At 42.0% G+C, this 22,534-nt stretch overlaps 2 protein-coding genes across 7 annotated transcripts in view; both read right to left on the minus strand.

Moving 5' to 3' along the window:
* The window catches only part of syt2a (synaptotagmin IIa), a 60,823-nt gene extending 43,516 nt beyond the window's left edge, over positions 1-17,307 (minus strand). Inside the window, exon 1 of the mRNA XM_072656471.1 lies at positions 17,154-17,307. The gene's annotated coding sequence lies outside the window, so the exon portion shown is untranslated. The remainder of the gene's footprint in view (positions 1-17,153) is intronic.
* Positions 17,308-18,214: 907 nt separating this feature from the next.
* The window catches only part of LOC140577341 (Fc receptor-like protein 5), a 32,607-nt gene continuing 28,287 nt past the window's right edge, over positions 18,215-22,534 (minus strand). For all 6 annotated transcript variants that reach the window (XM_072697271.1, XM_072697267.1, XM_072697268.1 and 3 more), the window contains exon 21: positions 18,215-18,506. The gene's annotated coding sequence lies outside the window, so the exon portion shown is untranslated. The remainder of the gene's footprint in view (positions 18,507-22,534) is intronic.

Here is a 22,534-nt window from a genome sequence, read left to right on the forward strand (position 1 = left end):
GAAACGATTGCTGAAAATAAATGATTTCTGTAACCATGAATTAATTTCTTACACCTCTGTTCTGTAATTTTGGACCTTTTCTTCTTTTGCCAAGTGCTCCAGGTCTCTCAGATTTGAAGGGTGCCTTCTCCCAACAGACCTCTCCTAAGGTGTTCTATAGGACTTAGATCTGGAATCACTGCTGGCCACTTCAGAACTGTCCAGTTCTTTGTGTTAAATCATTTCTGAATGCTTTGGGTCATTGTCCTGACAAGCGAAGCACAATGTCTGGAAAGGTGTTGTCACCAGAGGAGTTTTTTCTCTAGGTAGAGTGGCTCAGAGAGTAGTGGAGGGATGGAAAACATTATATTGAAAAGTTTATTTTCATTGCTTGCTGAAAACGCAATGTGCATAAGATACACTATATGGACAAAAGTATTGGGACACATCTCTTAATCACTAAATTCATTCACTTCTATTGCAACAGGTAAATAAAATCAATCATCTAGCCATGCAATCTGAACTGTAGTCTCATTCAATAACTGCTGAGTTCCAAACTTCATGGAAAGGGTTTCCATGGCAGCTGCATGCAAGCCTTACATCCCCAAGCCCAATGCCAAGTGTCGAATGGAGTGGTGTAAAGCACACTGACACTGGACTAGACCAAATGTAATGTGTTTTTAAGGTCCCTTAGTAACCCTGGAAATCTTAATGATTTAGCATGCCAACATGGTTTGGAAAATTGTATGCTTCCAACTTTGTGGAAACAGTTTGGAAAAGGCCCTTTTCTGTTCCAGGATGACTACGACTTCACAAAGCAAGGTCCATAAAGGTTTGGTTTGAAGGAACTTGACTGGTCCACACCAAGCCCTCACCTTGACCCCATCGAACACCTTTGGGATAAACTAGAACAGAGATTGTTATCCAGAACCAAGTGGTCTTTTGTCTTTGTGGCCCTTCCAGACAAGTGTCTTTATACTACAATCACTAATCATGAAACTATTAGAACCAACTGCCTGGATTTGTTAAATACGTTCAGTCACTTTAAACATACATGTATGCAATCATATCTTTTACATGATATATATTCTATTTAACTAACCATCTATTATCTAAAATCTATATAAGGTGAAAATATCCAAGGTGGTAAATACCTTTAATATGCACTGTATCTTCAAAATACCATACACATAAACGTTAAATAACTTGAACACACAAACTACAGCAGAATAAATAAAAAAAAAATAGTAAAATAATCCCATTTCATTTAAATCTTGAGAGATTCAACCCATCTCTTAAATGGTGTAGCAGTAACTGCACTAAAGTGGACTACAAATTTCAAATGAGAAGTAGACAAGTAGACAGTAAATAAGAAGTTCTATTCATACTAAGCTTGATGTCGATTTGCTCACTTACTTAGGGTGTATCCATTTGTTATAGGCGGTATACATTATTGTCATTACTTAAGCTTCCTGTTCCGAGCAATGGTATTTATCCAGTTGTAACACTCTGATTCAGGGCCATTGACAGCAAATAACAGCCTGTGTTTCATGAGAGAAAGACATGTTTTGTTTGCTGTTTTGTGCAGAAAGCCCCTCAGGATTTATGTTCATAGTGGAAGTGTTTTGTGCTGCCCGCTGAGCTGAGGTGGTTAAATAGTCCATTTTTCTCAGAGAGTTTTTAGCAGATAAATCTGAAAATTGGGCTTTTGAGTGTATGTAAACATGGATGACATAGACCTTTTATTCAGAGGATCAAAATTACCATGATATATTCACCAGACAGTTACCTAGCTAAGATGGTCAACACTGATCAGCAGTGGTTTAGGCATCCTGAAAACAAGTACAGCTGTTGTCATTTTGAAAAAGGGAAAAGTGCAGCCATGCTTTAGGTTAGGGTGCAAGAGGGGGTGTTTATTGTAGGTCAGTGTTCCAAGATAAAAAACAGAATATGCTAATTTATTCAGTTCAAAGGTTCATTGCCATTTTTGGTATAAGGTATAGCTAGGGTAGGATAGGATATCAGTCTGTCTGCTCACCTTGGCCTGGCTTTGACTCTGCTATGTCAACAACTGTTTGTTGTCCACTGCCAACTATCTTAACAGACTATATACTAATGCTGCAATACTATGGGAGGTTGATACCATTCAATATTATTATTATTAAATAACAACAAGAAGAAGAAAATCAGCAACATATTTACTTTTTGCACCTTGATGTGTAATAATGACATTTATTTCAGCCCATCAATAAAATACCTTGATGCTGTTTTTGCCCAAATGGCAACAGAAACACTACCAAAGGAAATGTAGGGTTTTTTTGTCTCTCACTATGAGCAGATGGTAATAAACATGAACCATTAACAATGCATCTGTTGTAATAAGTAACCATGCTGCTTATCATTGTTGAGTTTGAGTTGCTAAGATCATTTTAGAGTTGTAAGACTCAGGTGTATTTAATGTGTTTAAGAATGCTAAAAGCTGTAGAGATTGGAAAGTAAGGACCTAGTCCCATTCTGGTAACCATTTTGCCAAATAATGGATATAGCAGGGGAAATGATCTGAGAAATGGCCAGGCTTTTATTACGGACAAGACACAAACAGATTTATAAACCACAAACATCATCACTGATGCATATATAAACACATACAGGGAAGAGAGCACTAAAACATTAGGTACTGTAATAGTGTTGTGTTTTAATAATTATAGTTAGTTTCCAAGCTTTTTTCTGGTCTGTTGAGAAAAGGTTTATCCATTACATTGTCAGGTCCGCGTCGCCGCGCCCACCCTGAGGCTGAGGGCGGTCCCGAGCCGCGGACCACAGGCTTCATGTTCAAGGACTTTTACCTTGACGCCCGTTTACTGACTGCGCCATGTTTGTCCATGTGTTCATTCCTGTTATGCTCTGGTTTGGGTCACCTGAGAGCTGAGGTACAAAAGGGGAGCAAACGCTAAGGTCTGGGCCGAGAATTACTCTTGCGACGCCAAGCGTTATGTTGGCCTCACGTTCATGAGACTTCTAGGAGAGTCTACGGGTTTCGGTAGTGTATGCTCTATCGGAGCTGTTTCACGTTCAGAAGGAGTTCGCTGTCTGGTTCACTGGTTGGTCGCCAGTGAGATTCGGCGTCCGGTTCCTTCGCACTCTAGTCACGTAAGTTTATCAGCGCCTGACGAGCGTGGTTTGGGTTCCTGTTTCTGGCTTCCCCCCTCAGTTAGGTTGGCCCAGCCTCGCTTTGCTCCCTGGCTGCCTACCAGCCTCAGGTGGCCTTCAGGTTTTGCCCGCATTAGTTTGTCACGTTTGTCTTGTTTATCCCTCTCTGTTATTGCTGCACTCTTGTGTTTTCCCCTATTTATTTAATAAAATGTTATCATGCATCGCACCGTCCCTGCGAGTGTTCACCCGTCCATGTCTAGCTTAGCCAGCATGACAGAATTCTCGGCCTTAAACACCCCAACAGCGGGGATGGGTGCCCTGAATCTGGCTGCTCACGCCAAAGGCAGCAGCACCACACACCGCTGTGTCTGAGACCGCTGGTCGCCTGATGCAGCAACAGGCGGACCAACGGCAGCCAGTCACCCAACTAGTGGGTGACATCCAAGGGCTCATGGAGCCGGTTTTTCCTCCCCACCACATCCCTAGTCCGTATCCGATGGACATTCCGGATACGTATTCTGGCAATCCAGAGCTTTGCGAGAACTTTATTTCAGTGCTCGGTTTATTTAAGTTGTCAAGGAACCAGCACTGACCAGGCGAAGGTCGCCTTCCTTTGTATCCCGTCTCGCCGGAGAAGCTCTGGATTGTGCCAGCGCCACCTGGGAGGAGCTGAGCGTGAAGCCCTTCTCGGAGTACCTGAGGCACTTTAAGACAGTGTTTCATCGTCCCCGAGAGGGGCTCACGCCGGACCACCTGCTGCTGTGGCTGGAGCAGGGTGACAAGTCGGTAGCCCACTATGCACTGGAGTTCCGCTCCCTTGCTGCGCGTAGTGGGTGGAGTCACGCCGCGCTTGTCGCCGTGTTCCGCAACGGGCTGGCTCCCCGTATGCAGCAAGAGTTGGTGTGCCGAGGTGAGGCGCTTGAGCTGGACGAGCTCATAGCACTCGCCATCAGGCTCGACCAGCTCTCTGGCCGTCCCTCCTCCATCAGGCCCCAGGGTGCTGCGGGCCCAGGTGTAGGTGAAGCAGGGCTTACCCATTTCGTAGTCCCTAGCCATGTCACGGTCCCTAGCCATGTCGTCCTGCCTACCGCCACCTCAGTCAGCGAACCTATGGAGGTGGACGTGTGCCACCTCACGCCCTGGTTCACGCCTTCCGAAGCCATGGCGGCGCCCCTTGCGCCCTCCGAAGCCATGGCGGCGCCCCTTGCGCCCCCCCGAAGCCATGGCGGCGCCCCGCGCGCCCACCGGAGTCGTCACGTCGGCGGCGCCCCCCGAGCCCGCCTCTCAAGTCACGTCGGAGGCCCAGCCCGCCTCTCAAGTCACGTCGGCGGCCCAGCCCGCCTCACAAGCCACGTCGGCGGCCCAGCCCGCCTCTCAAGCCATGTCGGCGACCCAGCCCGCCTCTGTTCACGGTTCGACAGTGGCATCTGCCATGGTGTGGCTAGCTGCCCTGACTTTCACGGCGATGGCGCCCACCGCGGCGGCCCCTGCTAAGTGGATGAGGCCCACCGCGTCGGTTCTGGAGTCTGCGGCCCCTAGGATGGTGCCTACCTGGGGTACTGACCACCATCGGCCCCCGGGTAGGCCGCAACGGCCTCGGACTTTACGTTAAGTTGGTTTTGGTTCTCGTCTGGTTTTTTGTATTTTGATCACGTTCTTGTTCATTGTTTGCACCTCGGAGCCTGCGGAGGAAAGGGTCAGGGCTTCATGGTCTGGGAGGGGTGTGGTCCCGAGGTGCGCTCCTGGGTACCGGCCGATCAGGGTGTTGGCCCCGCACGACGGCAGGTTCTTCACGGGCGTAGCCCGAGTAGGCCGGTCCCTGGGCTCCGTGGTCGCCCCCGGAATGGCCGCCTCTCCACTGGTGTTGTGCCCTCACGTCTTTGGCTGTCACTCCCGGCACGCCTGGCTGGCGTGGTACTTTCATGGTGATTCATGCTCCGCAGGTTACTGGCCGGCAACCGGGACCACAGGCTTCATGTTCAAGGACTTTTACGTTGACACCCGTTTACTGACTGCGCCATGTTTGTCCATGTGTTTATTCCTGTTATGCTCTGGTTTGGGTCACCTGAGAGCTGGGGTACAAAAGGGGAGCAAACGCTAAGTTCTGGGCCGAGAATTACTCTTGCGACGCCAATCGTTATGTTGGCCTCACGTTCATGAGACTTCTAGGAAAGTGTACAGGTTTCGGTAGTGTATGCCCTATCGGAGCTGTTTCACTTTCAGAAGGAGTTCGCTGTCTGGTTCACTGGTTGGTCGCCAGTGAGATTCGGCTTCCGGTTCCTTCGCACTCTAGTCACGTAAGTTTATCAGCGCCTGACAAGCGCAGTTTGGGTTCCTGTATCTGGCTTCCCCCCTCAGTTAGGTTGGCCCAGCCTCGCTTTGCTCCCTGGCTGCCTACCAGCCTCAGGTGGCCTTCAGGTTTTGCCTGCATTAGTTTGTCACATTTGTCTTGTTTATCCCTCTCTGTTATTGCTGCACTCTTGTGTTTTCCCCTGTTTATTTAATAAAAATGTTATCATGCATCACACTGTCCCTGTGAGTGTTCACCCGTCCATGTCTAGCTTAGCCAGCATGACATACATCTGCTATAATTCATTCAAGTGGAAGAGTGCTGTCTCTGAAATGCTGTGTGGTATCGTCAGGGCTCATGCCACATTTGTAAAATAGGATTTTATGCTCTAATACTTTAGCTAGCATACTAGCTACAGCTACACTGTTAAAAATAACTTAAAGTACCTTTCAAATTGTATACATAACCTTGTAAATTTATGGACATTATCTATAAACAGTCTGACTCAACCCAGCTTATTTGAAGTATTATGGCAATAATTACAAATTATATTTTCTTTTTTTAGAAACAAAACATAATATTTAGTATTATATTTAGATGTATGTAAAATTGCAATAAGTATCTGAAATTAAACATGCAGCGAATTATATGAAGGTTTATATTCATACTAATAAAACTGTTTTACTACATTTTCTTTTCATTGTAATTTCACTGTAAAGAAATGGTCAAATGACTGACAGTAAAGGCTGCCAAACAAAAGCCACAACATTAAAGTCTAATATTCTAAATCAAATTCAGTGGGAAAACAATACATTTACAGACATTTTTACAAGGCTCTACAGATGGTCATACACAGAAATGATGTGAGTTTTGCTCAACTATAGAAACCGCACTGATGTTGAATTTAATTTCAGAACACGTTCCATGTAACTGAGTCAGTGGTGCTGTTTTTATAATAGACACTGACCTGTACGCTTTGTTTGTGCAATACAACCTCAAAATAAAACCTATATCTTTCCCATTGGCTCCTGGCACCATCTATTTGCATATTGGACGTGTCCTCCAGTCACTTACACTCACCGTCAATGTGTCATTTCCCCAGGGCTACCTTTTGTAGGCTGCAAAAACCAGTTACCATTTTTTCTGCAGTGCTGAGTGTGACTCTGTGCTGGCTGTGAGCTAATGTTCACTCTTGTGCTACAATGGAATTATATAAGTGTTTGGCATATTGTTCATTTCTGCACAGAATGCCAGTTTCTGAGGGGGTTCAGTTGCAATAATTCTGGAACAATCTGCAAATCTCTAAAAAGAGAGAAATTCTTTTTATAGTAATAATATAATAATAATTCAGGAAATTTATGTCAACAAATATTTAGAAATAAATCTGTAAAAATAATGTTTCTCTGTAGAATCTTTAATGAACCTTTCTGTACATTTATTGTTTTTCCTGAATTTAGATTAGGCTATATGGCCTTTTTTATGATTTTTGTTTACAGTGTCTGCAGAACCCACATGGTTCAACACACAGCACTGATCTTGTTTTTGAAAGGTTTTATTGGGACATGTTATTATATCAATGACAGAGATTGTATGAATGTACTGCTAAACCTTGTAGTAGCTTGGTTGTTATCTCCTTACATTTTCTCCCTCTAATTATTCCTTTTTTTAATAAGACATTAGTTTAATTATTGGTTTTAAAACTCTCCTTTGTTTATTTTCATCTAGCAGTTAGTTTTCCCACCTCACTATGCCATTAGCAGCAACCAAGCATCCTGGTCTCTGCATAATACTGTTGCCTCCCAGACCTTTGAGGCCCTCTGAGGCCCATCACATCTCTGAGCACTGTGCCTGTGCTGGGGGATTCTCATGTGGCCAACTTTGAGAGGTACTCTAAGGATTCAGAAAGTTTCCTAATGTATGTTCAAGCAGCAACCCAATAGAGCTTTCCACAACAAGGTCCCAGGTGGCCTACATGATTTCCCTACAAGCTGGTAGGGCATTAGTGTGGGCCACTCCATTATGGGAGCAAAATTCCTAATACTGCGCCACAAGCACAGGGTTTGTGAGACCTGTCTGGAAATTGTAGGGGCTTTTCTTTTTCAGAAAAGAAGTTTAGCTGAGTTCAGTGTGGGATTAACCAAATATGTAAGATAAGAAATGAATGTTCAGCTGAAGAAATACAGTTCAGCTGTGGGAAAAGCCTAAACCCATGTCACATTCTATATCATAATTGATTGGTTTGGTCCCTCCAAGCAGGTGGAGAACAGTGGAGAACAGTGGGTTGCCAAAACATCCACACTGAGGTAAAGGCCAACTCATGCAACAGCCCCCAGAAGCCTTGTAGTTGTGAGCCATACACAATTTCAGAACCATGCACAAAAGTCACTTTCAACCAAAGGGAGAAACATTACAACACACAAATAAGAGGAAAAATAACAGACACTCACACTCACATTCACCAATACCTCTGTTCTGCGGCTGTCAGTGTTCTGGAGCAGAAGGCAACTGGTTGGGCCCATCTCCTTAGCAATTTGCCATAGGGCAGCAAGTAGCCTATAGCTGCTAGCATCTGCAGGCCTTATTGGTCTCTCCCACATACCACAGTGTCATCTATTACTACAACAGTGTCCTCATGTTTCTTTCATCTGGATTTCCTCTTGGAAAAGCTCAGGTGCACAACTAATTCCAAATGGCAGCTGTTGAAAACGGTCTCTGAGAGTGATGAATGTGGTCAGTGCTGCACTTCTAGGATCTAATGAGATTTGCTGGGATCCTGAAAAAGCATAAAGGGTGGAGAAAACCCTTGCTCTATGCAGTTTTTGAGCAATTTCTTCTTCCATAGCATGAACTTCTCCCATATGACAGCCTGGTGCTTCAGGTCTTTGCAAATTCTTATATGTATCTTATATGTATGTATATGTAAACTGGATCCTTTGGGACACAACATTCCATGGGCCCAGTTACCTCTCTTAAGATTCCAACTGACTGCATTCTCTGTAGCTTCTCATCCATCTTTTGTATCAAAGGAAAGGGTACTCTACATGGTGTGGCTAAGCTGTACATTTGGCTTCAGTTGTAGTTTTACTAGCTTACAGTTCAGGAGATAAATTTTTGGGCAGACACAATATTTACAATATTTTTAGCTCAATCTGAGGTTTAAAAACTGCCTGAACTTTGATTCTTTTTTTATGATCAGAGATGTCTCGCAGAAGATTGTTGGGACCTGTTACAATGCAGTCTTGGGAGTCTGATGCTACATTTCTCAAATATTATGATAATGTTTATTGTGCTGAAATGCTAGTGCTCCTACACTTTAGTAACTTCTGATTATGGTGGACAAAATATACAAAATTTAAATATAAATAAAGTATTACATTTACTGTGAATAGCTAAGACAGCGAAATGACCTGGTTTCAAAATGGCATAAATTATATGTTTTATATTTTAATTTACATAGAACTCCAGAAACGCCTGAAACAAAGGTTTGGTCTCAACCTCTTTGGCAAGTTTCAACGCTTAAAAATAATTTTTGTAGCAAGAGTCTTTCCGTTGTTGTTTGGGGAATTTTCACCCATTCGTCTTTGCAAAAGGCTTCTAGTTCTGTAAGATTCTCAGGCTGTCTTGCATATCAACAGATTTTCAATTTTACTTAGGTCAGTGAACTGTGAAGGCAAAATTTACAGATGAAGTCTTTAATTGCATAATTTCTACAAATCTCCCAGCACTCAGGTTTGCTTAAAATGTCCTCCCCCAATATGCTTATGTAAAGAAATACAAATAAAAAATATTCTACTTCCTACATGTGCAATGTTAAGATCCATCAAGGTTTCCATCTGTTTTTGATAGGGCACTTATTATAATGTCACCATACCACCACATCAGGACTTCACTTCAGCAAAGCCTTTGTAGCTAGCTAACTTTAGCGAAGAACCTGACTTAGAATTTTGTCAGTTAAATCGGACTTGGCCATTCATTACGAAGATTCGACTATTTATTTATTTATTTTTTTCAGATATGGGAACATCTTTTTGAGCATTTAACAATCAGTAAAAAAAATGCTGCATATGATGAAATATTGCACATATAATGTTGGGCTGCCATATGGATTAGTGGAATATTGAGACAGACAACACACATATTAATGCTCTTACCAGATAGCCACATATTCACGCAGCGACCAACAATGATCACAGGCATATTCATGTAATGGTAATGTCTTTATATTTTTACATTCCATTTCAACTGGCTGAATGTGGGATTTCTATCATTTCAATATTGTCGGCACCTGATACTTGCCACAAATACAAACAATGAAGAAGTATCACATAATTGTCTCTACTACTGCCTTAATTTCACTGTTAAACAGTCTGCACTCTTTTATTCTTCAACAATTATATTTGCTCACTGTGGACATGTTCATTTTTAACTTGGTCTTGTTGTGGAGAGAAATCTGTAGAAGTTTTCTTCTGATTACTCTTTAATAAAGGTTTGCTAGCATGGACCACGGTCTGAGATAGAACAGGAGGTTGGACTCTTTTTTTTTAGGTTGGAGTCAGGGTTGGCTCTCCTGCGGTCTGCGTGTGAAGCAGGACCCCCAGAAAGTTATAGAAATGCCAGCCATTTGTGAGACGACGGTAGGCTTGGGAGGACCAGCATACGAGGAGTTGGAATGTGTGGTCAAAGAGGCATCATTGAGAAGCGGGGGCAGATAAATCGTGCTGGTTTGAGAGGAGAGGAGTTGGCAAAAAAAAAAAAGCGCATGTCAAGCTGAGACGTCGCAATTTGAAAGGAGCTGCCGTTTATGCACTACAGAGGACCAAACCGACAAAAGAAGCTTGAAGCGGGGCAGAAACAAGGAGACAAGAAGCACCATGTCCGAGTATGAGGTGGGAAGGCGAAATGCGACGCGCATGGAAATAGCTGAAGTGAGGTTGAGGACAGTAGAGGAGCAGCCATCCAACTCCTGCCAGCGGGCAGGGCACTGCACAAAGGCCTGCAGTGGCATGCTGAAAAAGCCAGCGTGGAGCAGTGTCTGCGTCATGCAGGGGCCTTGTTTCAGAGTCGGTTGGTTGCACATGAAGATGACATCAGGGCAATGAAGTGCAGGTGCTATGGAGAGTTAAGAGGCTCGGGGAAGATGGGGGGGTGGTTTGATAAGAGAGGATCGAAGTTGACAGAATGATAAGAGGGGAGTGGGGATGACAGAATGATAAGAGGAGAGTGGGGTGGGATAACAGTATGATAAGGGGGAGACAAAACCAAGGGAATAGGGAGGGATGAAGAGAGGAAATGGGGTGGGAGCACCCCATAACAGAGTATGAGGGAATTGGTGAATCGAGTTGAGTCTGTCTGAGGTGAACAGAGCAGAGTAGAGTTAAGTGGAAGTGACGTGAATTAAACCAAGCTTGATGGGAGTGCTGAGGTGTACCGAATGGAGTTGAATAGAGCTAAACTGACTAGAGCTGAGTTCATTAGAGGCAAATGGTTACAGCAAAGGTTTTTGAGGAGTAGACTAGAATGGAGCAGAGCCAAGATGAAAGGAGGGAGTAGACAGAAAGTGGAAATGAGGGGAGGAAGTGAGGCAGAGGAGAGAAGGGAGTAAGAAGGCTGAAGATGTGTTATGGAACGGCCCCATGCCGCAAGAGAGAGGAGAGAATCCTGATGCTTAAAGGGAGGGAAGCCAGAGATGTAACGAGGCATGCAGGCGGAGTGCGTGGAATGCACAAGCAATCGCTGGACAAAGTTTGGGCAGACTGAGGCTGGCAGAAGCAGGGCAGCTGGCGACCAGACTGGAGAAATGCTCTGTGCTTCGGAGGCAGGCAAACACGAAGTGAGCAGTAGTCCAAGTGAAGAGAGAGAGATAGAAGACAGGGAGATCCGAGCAGGACAGCAGTAGAGTAGAGCTGGGTTGGAAGTCAGTTGGAACGAGTTCACAGAGAAGCAGTCAGGTGAGCGCAGCAGATCTCACACAGAAGAGAGGCAAAGGTAGGCAGCATGAAAAACAGATGCTCAAGTTTCACCGGTGTCCCAGAGCCATTGCACAAATGTTTTAAAACTGGATGTCGCTATTTTCTCCTAATGACATTGGAGTGTGAAAAGGGCCTATGTTCAGGCCTGTGAAGAACACCACAACTGTAATCCAGCTGTAATCCAGTGAATATTTACTATGTCATGCATAAAATCCATTATGAAGTGTCAGGTCCGCGTCGCCGCGCCCACCCCGAGGGCGGTCCCGAGCTGCGGACCACAGGCTTCATGTTCAAGGACTTTTATGTTGACACCCGTTTACAGACTGCACCATGTTTGTTCCCGTTATTAGTTCTGATTTGGGTCACCTGAGAGCTGGGGTACAAAAGGGGAGCAAACGCTAAGGTCTGGGCTGAGAATTACTCTTGCGATGCCAAGCGTTATGTTGGCCTCACGTTCATGAGACTTCTAGGAGAGTCTACGGGTTTCGGTAGTGTATGCTCTATCGGAGCTATTTCACTTTCAGAAGGAGTTCGCTGTCTGGTTCACTGGTTGGCTGCCAGTGAGATTCGGCGTCCGGTTCCCTTGCACTCTAGTCAGGTAAGTTTTGTCAGCGCCTGACGAGCGCGGTTTGGGTTCCTGTATCTGGCTTCCCCCCTCCGTTAGGTTGACCCAGCCTCGCTTTGCTCCCTGGCTTCTTTTACAGGGCTACCATGTAAGATGCTACCTGTGCTTTCTCTGGGATTGCTGTGATTTGTCATTTGTATTGTCTGTTTTCCATATTCCTCATTTTATCAATTAAAAATGCCCTTAGTCTTTTGTCTTATTGGCACATTCAGTACAAACAGTGACGATAAAATTCTGTTTTTTTTTTTTGTTTTTTTTTTGTGCTAGGCCTTCACCATCATTACTTTCACCTAATTGACCCAGGCCTTGTCTTACCTCTTTGTTCACTTGCCACTTTGTCCACTTTGTTAAGATTTCTTCACAGATATTACTGACCTGCCCATAGCTAAAAGAGCCATTCTGCTGTTCTGATGACAGACGACCCACTAGGTCATTTTAAGGTGGCCATGAAGTGTGATTTGCTGGCACATATTTAATTTTAACATTTTAATTTATAGTTTACATGTCATTTTTAAATGATACATGGACAACACTAAACATTGTATAGAAGATATCCAATATTTTTCTGCAACCCCAATAGCGTACTATTGCCCCTAGTTTGAGAGCTGCTGATCTAAACTATAACTTGACAATCTAGATATACAGCAGGTGAAATTTTCACCAGATGCTGACATCTGGTGAAAATTTCACCTGCTGTATATCTAGATACCCAACCCATCCAAGCTCTCTCAAGACCTTACTGTTGCAAAATATACTGATGGCATTGGGTACACGTGAATTTCTAAACTACTGAAGGTTCCACTGAGCACTGTTGGGTAAAGAACACCACAACCTGGCCACGTCCAGGTGCTCCACACAAGATTTCAGTCAGAAGAGTAAAAGGGATAATCAGAAGAGTTGTCCTAAAGCCAAGGACCAGCTGTGGAGAGCTACAGAAAGACCTGGAATCAGCAGGTACAATTGTTTTAAAGAACACAATAAGCTATGCACTTAACTGCCACGGCCTGTATGCATGCTCACCACGCAAGACTCTATTGCTGAAGAAAAAGCATGCTGAAGTGTGTTTGCTCAACAACATTTAGAGAAGCCTGTGAAATGCTGGGAGAATATAGCCTGGTCAGATGAGATCGAAATTGAGCTTTTTGGATCCGCTAATAAACACTATGTTCTGTGGTTAAAAAGCACTGCATATCACCCCAAAAACACCATTGTGAAGTTTGAAGGTGGGCACATCATGGTGTGGAGCTGTTTTTTAGCATACGGCACTGACATGCATCATATAATAAGGAAGGATAAATGGACAAATTCTTGATAAAATGCTGTTCCCATCTACCAGGATGATGAACGTGAAACAAGGGTGGGCATTTTATTACGACAATGATCCCAAACACACAGCCAAGGAAAATATCTATGGAAGGAAATAAAGCTCAGAGTTCATAGAAGGAGTCCACAGAACCTTCAGGATTTTTATCAGGTCATTTATCTTCAGGTCTTTATTTGGCCAAAATCACACCCGAGCAATGCATGCCACCATACAGGAGGCGTCCTGAAGTGGTCTTGAAGCGGTCATATAATGTTAAGGTCTATTTTGCCTTAATAATGCAGCATTGCATTGGGAGACACATTGCAAGTAAAGTATCTAGCCAGAGTTTGACTCACATTCAGTTGAGCTTCCATTCATTGTTTTACTTTCACTTTCACTCAGTATACTGTAAATATCATAAATGACACAGTAATATATTGGAATAAACAATAAATAGTATAACAATAAAATAATGACTTTGTTCTTTGTTCGGACTTTCAGTATGAATACATTTTTATATTTCAGTAATATTTAGACATGTTCTGTTTAGCGCTGTTCTGATCAACTACAGGTTTGGGGTTCCCTCTTGAAACAAATGAATGATTGGTGTTAAAGTAAGCATTACATTATCCACTCTCTCTACCATTTAAGGTGATCTTAATCTATGAAGCTGTTTGAAACCAGGAAGAAATAGGTCTGATCATCCTTATTATCAGCATTTTGTTTCACTGGTTTGTTATTGGGAAATAACCAGTCAGTGCATACAAAGGACATTCCTTTTGATGTGATAGTAACAGAGAGCTCTTGGCATGCAGCAAAAGTGGCTGTAGGGTGTAGGGTGTCCTGTTTATTTAAATTTATCTAACAAGGGTGATCATGAGTGCCTCCTATGAGCACTTAATGTTTCCCTCTCGTAGGTCCACATTAAACCACACTTTTCTGAAGGCAAGAATTTATGTTCCACTGCGATCCCAAAATGTTCCTCGAATAAATTAACCAAAAAAAGAATGAAAATGTAAGTGAAAACTTTTTCTTTATCAAGGTTGATTTAGTTTTGCAGGTTATGTATCGGAACATTTCAAAGTAGTGATATTTACATGCAATAGGCTTTTGTAATGATGATGATGGAAAGCCAGTTTTCTAATAATAGCAAACTACAAAACTTAAGACTTGTATGATCAGTTACACTGCATTGAAAGGCCATTCAAGCAAAGTCATGTTATCATGCTGGCAGAAGTTTTCAATGTTAATTAAATGCATTTTATCTACTAAGTTGTAACATATACTTGATCAAGAAACAGGACGTCGCTGGGAAGCAGTCATTTATGTCTCTATATATATTTATATTATATAATAAATAATACAAAATATCTTTTTATGTTTCCTAGTGATGATTGGTTGCAATATGATTCTTAAGGTAATTAAGTAAGCCCATTCACAGCTTTGATAGCAAATAACTAATAAATACAGAGAATTAGTGTAACATTAACATTAAACAGAAAAGCTTAATTTGTCCGTTTGTCCAATGTAATCCCATCTTTATAGCAACAGACTCTAGAAAAGAGAGCAGACAATAAAAGGCTGTTCACAGGTCATTGAAATGCCTCCACTCATGGATATGAGTAAGTGTCATCAAATAATAATGAATTATGTCTCCACAACATTCTTCAGTTTACTACCGATCTAGTAAAATATTTTAAAGAAATAAAATGTCTTTTTTAGGAAAATCACACACAATCACAGAACCGAAGGAACTCCTAAAATGCCTTGAAATGATACTCTGCACCCCGACCACTCATCCATTTCAGCAGCAGCACAGCAACATGCCCCCCCAAAAAAAACACTGTCAGGATATTTCCCAACCAGAGGCCAACCAGAACTATGTGAGGAGACTAGAGTCACAGAACAAAAACAAACTACAAAAGCCTACAGGCCGAATAGGTGAGTACAGATGCATCTGGACAACTCCTCAAAGCCTGCACATACCAGCTAGCACCGGCGTTCACAGACATATTTACCCTTCCCTGACGCAACGCAAAGAAACCCCAGCCCATCTGCGAAAATGACTAGTAATCCTGACCTCTTCATGAAGTGCTCTGACTCCCTGGACCCTCTACAGTGTGCCTTTACCACCACAACTGATCTAAAGACCATGCCATCACCAGTCTGGTTCACACAACTGGACACTAGAGGGGGAAATAATGATAAAGTTGACTACAGTTCAGCGATTAACACCAATATCCTCTTCAAACTCACTAATGTGTTCAATGCTTTCTGTCATGCCTTGACAAATAACAGACTATGGTAGTTTGGTAGTTTAAAGAAAATGTAAAACAGTGGGTACTCAGTGCATCATCGAGAATGAGAAAGAGAGAGAGAGTGGTGCAGAGGTCTTTTTATTTTAACCATTCATACCTTGAATGGGGCTGGGAACTGCAGCATACTGCAGTGCTCAGAGCTCTCTGCATACTCTGAGCTTGCCTTCTCGTCCCCCCCCCCACACACACACAGTCTTCTTCTGCCCTACTTTGCAACCTACGTATTTAAGCTTCTTTCTTCCACCTTCCCCACTGTGTGTTTTTGCTCATTTTTCCTCCTTCTCTTGATCAGTAAACAGCATACACACCCACAGAGTTTTTAAATGACAGATGAAGCACCTACGTTTGGCACCATGCACGCCACACCTATGCCACTAAGGAACTGCATTGCTTAATATTAATCGGGGTACAGAATAAATTATATAAGAATCAGTGTACTGAGCAGTTTCTACAGTAATTCTCCAGATATGAATTAAGAGTGAATATAAATCGGTCATGCAGAATATGTCAGAAGAAGCTTATAGTTACACATAGACATTTTTTAAAAATTTACTATTCACAACAAATCAAATGATCAAATCAAACAAACTGTTAACTCACATGAAATCCATCTGCTTAAGATGCTGGTTAAAATGGTTGACCAGTTTAGCTTTTGACCTGCATAGGGTTTGTTTTTGAGTTTAATGGTTTAGCTGGTCTAGAAGCACGATCAACTGGACCGGCATGACCAACATCAACTAAGCTGGTTGACTTGCATGACCAGCATCACTAATCTGCTTGACCAACATGTCCAGACCCAAGACCCAACTGGTCGACTAGCATGACCAGCATGACCAAGCATGCAACACACACTATACTGGTCAAGAGCTAGTTACCCAGCTGCTTAACAGCATACAGTATGTTTTTCCACTTCGATGACCAGCCTTACAACCACTTTGACCATCAAAAAACATTTTAGGCCATTTAGCCAGCTCCCATCAAAAGCTGGTCTTGAGATGGGGTTTTCAGCAGGGTTCTCATAGTTTGACAAAGTAGCTAGCTAAGTTTTTTAGGGGTTATTTGTATCTTTCTTTTCACACGTCTGCAATGTGAGTAATCTGTTCATAGCTGCAATAATCTTGAACTAATAAAAGACTCTCACAAACTTGTGAACAGCTTAAGGCAGGAACTTATTACAGGTCAATCTACCTGAAAGCCAGTAGAGTTGAACTCAGTTTAGGACTTGCTTGTCTTGTTAAATGTCAGTATATCCCGAACTTTTGTCTCCAGACATTCAATAAGACTAAGATTTGTGTTTAGAAACATTATTGAATAACAGCACAATCTCCAACATGCAACTGATGTACACATATGTAAATAAAAGATCTTGCTAAGAACAAACATGCAAATCTTAACTGCATGTTAATAATGTGTTATAATGCAACATACCCAACTTCACAGCAAGTGCCCAGCAAAAACTTTTATTCATTTATGTCATCTGCTCAACAACTCAACTCAACCAAATGATATGACTTACCACATGTGTTTCTGTCGCAAAAGGAAGCTCAGCTTCAGAGCAAAAGCCTCAAAAGAAACGAAAGTGTCCTGAACAGGTGTCCTCCTTTCGACATATGCCTGCACACCTGGACTTTTGCAGAGTCCTCTGGAACACTCACACACGCCAAATCTCAGTGTACCCACGAGTTGTAAATTGCGAAAAGTTTGCACATGTGAAAGGCATAGAATTACATCACACATGCCTCCACACTGCAGGCGTGTTTTGTCCCCTCACTGCCCCTACTGCTGTATTCCAAGTGGGCTCGTTCTCCGATTGGCTGAGGGACTCCTCAGTAATGTCAGTCCTCTCGCTTAAATGGGAGGGGGCAGTTACTGATGCCTACCAAAGACCCCTCCTACCTTTGAGCGCACATCCACACAGGATTACATAGCCACTTATACTGCAAAGGGAGAGCTGCTGAGCTCTGCAATATTTAGCGCAATGCAGAAAAAAGCAGACTAAGAATAGGACCGCACATCTTACGCGAATACAGAAAACGAGTAGAGAATTACAAGAAGCCTTGCAAACAGTGTGGTTAGGTAGGTGGTTAGGAATCATCCCATAAAATACCTTAAGAACAAGCATTAGATTATCCTAATTTGGATAATATGCCAGACACTGTTACTATAATAAGCACACTTCACTGGTGCATCGCTTACTGCAGGGCAGTTCACGTGTTCTGCTGCAGTGTGCTGTGTGTCTTGCTTTCCGACGAGCTGGGGGAGGGGTGTTGGATGGTTTGATGGCAAGAACGAAGATCTACGTGGAAATAACTAAAGCAAATACATGGTGGAAATTGTTGTAGTCCAATCATATCATATTCCTATTCGTATTATTAACCCCACTTACCCACCCCAACACCCTGTCCCTACGGAATTTTGCTGAAGAGGATCATACTACGCATAATAACAACAATAACATGTAAACAACGAAAATGAGCTTTATTTATTGTATGTCCAGTTCAAAGTAGAACATTCTCAAAGTTCTTTTACAATAATACAAAATAATAAAGAGCAAAATGAAAATCATGCAAGATCAGAAGTCAAATAAAACATTTGGTGATTTAAAAAATGATACACACTAACAAATAAAAAGGAAAGTAAAGACGAAGAAGCATTTAAATTGGCTGCATTTTAATTGGTGCATACAAATCCATAACTATATGCTACACATATTTTGGTATGTTATCTATTGATTAAAAAAGCAGGTTATTTATTTATTTATTTATTTGCTTGTTTGTTTATTTATTTATTTATATATAACAAATGTGAGTTGTTGCCTAACATATAGTTGACAGTCATCGTGTTGTCTGCTGGCGGATGGTTCATGGGGCTGTAAAAGAGCATAAAGGAAACGTATGGAATCAAATAAGGGACATTTACATTTTGAGCTTGTGAGATGTTCACAAAAATAATTCACAAGTTCATGTTTAAGAAAAACGGAATGTTTGTTAATGTTTTAAAGGATTTTGTCCATGCGTGGAAATGCGTTTTGTGCACATAGATATTTGTATATATTTTTTTTGCTGTAAAATATTTGTTGTATGTGTAACTAAAATGTGTTTCAAATATAAAAATACATAAAATAAAAATATATTACAAATCCTGCGACGAGCTGAGAAATACAGGACCGATTTTTGATCCATGTTTTAACTCCTGAGCTGACTAGCCAATCAGCACACTGCCCACTGTCCAGCCAATCAGCAAAATCGCTGCAGAATAGGAAGGGGGCGTTTTCCAACCAACCGTCCTAGCGGACGTACTGATCCAGGACCGGTCGACAGAGGAGTTCACTCCAGAATAAATTGGTAAATTTGACTTGGCAGGACTGCGACATTACGCATTTTTGAAACCTTATCAAGGCGTGTTTGTTGTGCCCAACATACGATTTGTAATGCAAAGCTATTAATTGTTATTATTGCTATTATTAATGCAAGCATTAATTAATAAATCAGGCCTTGTAAGAGGGATGGGCACAACGAGGCGCTTGAAGCAGAAATGCAGTTGAAGCCAAAATGGTTCAGTGCTCCGAAGCATTTGTAACACAGCTCTACTACGCCACCTGTTGTGCAAATAAAAGTACTACACCACTGGAATTTTTCATCTACAACACTACTATACTTGATTCACTTGTGTGTCGATAAGCATTGTCCAAATCGAAGCCAGAGCACCATGCAGCAATCGGCATGTTTTCGTCTTGTAATATAATGTATTTATTTAATCTGATCATTTTTGTTCCTTCTCGTATACACTGGGGCAAAAAAGTATTGAGTCAGCCACTCAATACTAAATAGATGAGAGAGGTCTGTAATTTTCATCATAGGTACACTTCAACTATGAGAGGCAAAATGAGAAAAAACGCCAGGAAATTACATTGTAGGTGTATTTATTTGTAAATTATGGTGAAAAATAAGTATTTGGTCAATAACAAAAGTTCATCTCAATACTTTGTTATGTATCCTTTGTTGGCAATGACAGAGGTCAAATGTTTCCTGTCAGTCTTCACCAAGTTGGCACACACTGTAGCTGGTATTTTGGCCCATTCCTCCATGCAGATCTCCTCTAGAGCAGTGATGTTTTGGAGCTGTCACTGGGCAACATGGACTTTTAACTCCCTCCACAAATTTTATATGGGGTTGAGGTCTGGAGACTGGCTAGGTCACTTTTTGCTTTTTACAGAGCCACTCCTTCGTTGCCCGACGATCCAGCCACGTTCCATCTTCAGTGTTCTCACTGATGGAAGGAGGTTTTGGCGATACATGGCCCCATTCATTCTTCACACGGATCAGTCATCCTGTCCCCTTTGCAGAAAAACAGCCCCAAAGCATAATGTTTCCAACCTCATGCTTCACAGTAGGTATGGTGTTCTTGGGATGCAACTCAGCATTCTTCTTCCTCCAAACAAGATGAGTTGAGTTTTTACCAAAAAGTTCTATTTTGGTTTCATCTGACCGCATGATATTCTCCTTCTGGATCATCCATATGCTCTCTGGCAAACTTCAGACGGGCCTGGACATGTACTGTCTTAAGCAGGGGGACACGCCTGGCGCTGCAGGATTTGAGTCCCTCTCTGCATGGTGTGTTACTGATGGAAGTCTTTGTTACTTTGGTCCCAGTTTTCTGCAGGTCATTCATCAGGTCCCTCCATGTAGTTCTGGGATTTTTGTTCTTATGATCATTTTGAACCTACGGGATGAGATCTTGCCTGTGGCCCCAGATCGATGGAAATTATCAATGGTCGTGTATGTCTTCCATTTTCTTACAATTGCTCCTACAATTGATTTATTCACACCAACCTGCTTGCCTATTGTAGATTCACTCTTCATAGCCTGGTGCAGGTCTACAATTTTCTTCCTGGTGTCCTTCGACAGCTCTTTGGTCGTGGCCATGGTTAAGTTTGGAGTCTGACTGTTTGAGGCTGTGGACAGGTGTCTTTTATACAGATAACGAGGTCAAATAGGTGCCATTAATACAGGTAATGAGTTTATGACAGAAGAGCTTCTTAAAGAAGAAGTTACCGGTCTGTGAGAGCCAGAAATCTTGCTTACTTGTGGGTGGCCAAATACTTATTTTCCACCATTATTTAAAAAAAAAATTTAATCCTACAATGTGATTTCCAGATTTTTTCCCCTCATTTTGTCTCTCATAGTTGAAGTGTACCTATGATAAAAATTACTCTCTCATCTTTCTAAGTAGGAGAACTTGCACAATTAGTGGCTGCACAATACTTGTCCCCACTGTATAAAATAATGATTTAATGTTTTTTGCTTTTTTGTTTTTAAAATTTTGCAATCAATTTTAAATGTCTGGACATATTGTGGATGTATTTGATAATATTTAAATAAATGTGGACTTATGGAAAAAATCTTTTACTTGTTGTAGAACACACAGTACATGGTTGTGTTCCAGGCTTTAGTGGCAGCTTCTTCCAACAGGACCCCCGTCCCATTCTGCACAACTGCTGCTCCATCTGATTGGATCTCTGCCTCACTCAGCACTACCACACAACTACAGCTGCATCCAACAGGACCCCAACTGCCTCATTGTTTTTCGAAACATTTACTCGCCTTGATATGTTTGGATGCGTCCCCTCATGATACTCTTACGTTTTAATTCTGATGTTTGTATGAGTGGTAATGTTATACGTTTTTTCCAACCTTTGTCCCTGCAGTAGCCCTTGGACATTATGGTGCTTTTCATACTGTGTAACATACTGTTAAACTATTTGATTTGTTTACATTTTAAAACAGGTATGGTCAAGCACAAACATATTAAAAACAAGAATAGATAAAAGAAGCAAGAATATTCAAAAAACAGCGTCAGAAATCACTAGTTTAAATTCTGAGGGAGGTTTTATGTACTTCTTTAACTGCCACTGCCAGTCTGATAATTTCACGCTCTTAATAAATTGTTGTAATAGAACAGTTTATTGGCAAAGATTTATGGAAGTTACCCGATTGTTGACAACTAACAAATATTCACAATGCTTTATAGTCTGAAATCTAGAGATTATGTGTAAGTTACTGCTGACTGCCTAGTCCAGAAAACAAACAAAGGTGTCTTAGGTTGTTCAGCCACCACAAGCCAACAGTAAAGCTTCAGTGCTTCTAGGAATTGATCTTACTAGTCTCTGAAGAAGAGAGATGTCTAACACATCACTCCGAAATCTCCTATAGGTGCAGCTAGGCTGAGATCTGGTAACTGGGACAACCAGTTATTATAACCAGCATATAATTTAACCATTTCAATTATCCAACTCTTGTCAAACCATTCAGTGAGCCCGTTTGTCACTGTTGGTCACTTTTGTATAGAGCATTGTAGGATGGTAAAGGCTTAACTGCATCATGCAGTACATCTGCCTGAAAGCATTTACACTTATATTTCTCCAATTAAAAATTCAGTATTTGTACTGATATTAGTGATAACCAAATGGGGGCCAAATGGTAATGTGGGGGCCAAGTGTTAATCCAAATTGTTCATCTTTACATATAGACATTTTTTTTAATTAAGATATCTATAATTGCTACTCACATATCTGAAGCGTTTTAAATGGAACAATCAGCTTTGGTTGACAGTGCCTGCCATAGACCTACTGTAATGAGGTGCTTGCATAAATTGGGGACTGAACCCAGGTTGGCACGTTGGTAGGCCAACACTCTACTAAATAGGCTATCGTCAGGCTCTAAGAACAACAAGCCCGACCACTCACTCTGTTGCTAACGTTAGCTTTTCTAAAACTTCAGCACGCCATGGAACTGCTGGTCTATCACTGCTGGTTTAGTACTGCGACTGGGTCTTCGCCTCTGCAGATGAATGATGTTGGGGGAATAGATGGTCAGTGGGCAGCGTGTTGATCGTCTA

The sequence above is a fragment of the Salminus brasiliensis genome, chromosome 14 (genome assembly GCF_030463535.1).
Source record: "Salminus brasiliensis chromosome 14, fSalBra1.hap2, whole genome shotgun sequence".
Taxonomy (NCBI): Eukaryota; Metazoa; Chordata; class Actinopteri; order Characiformes; family Bryconidae; genus Salminus; species Salminus brasiliensis.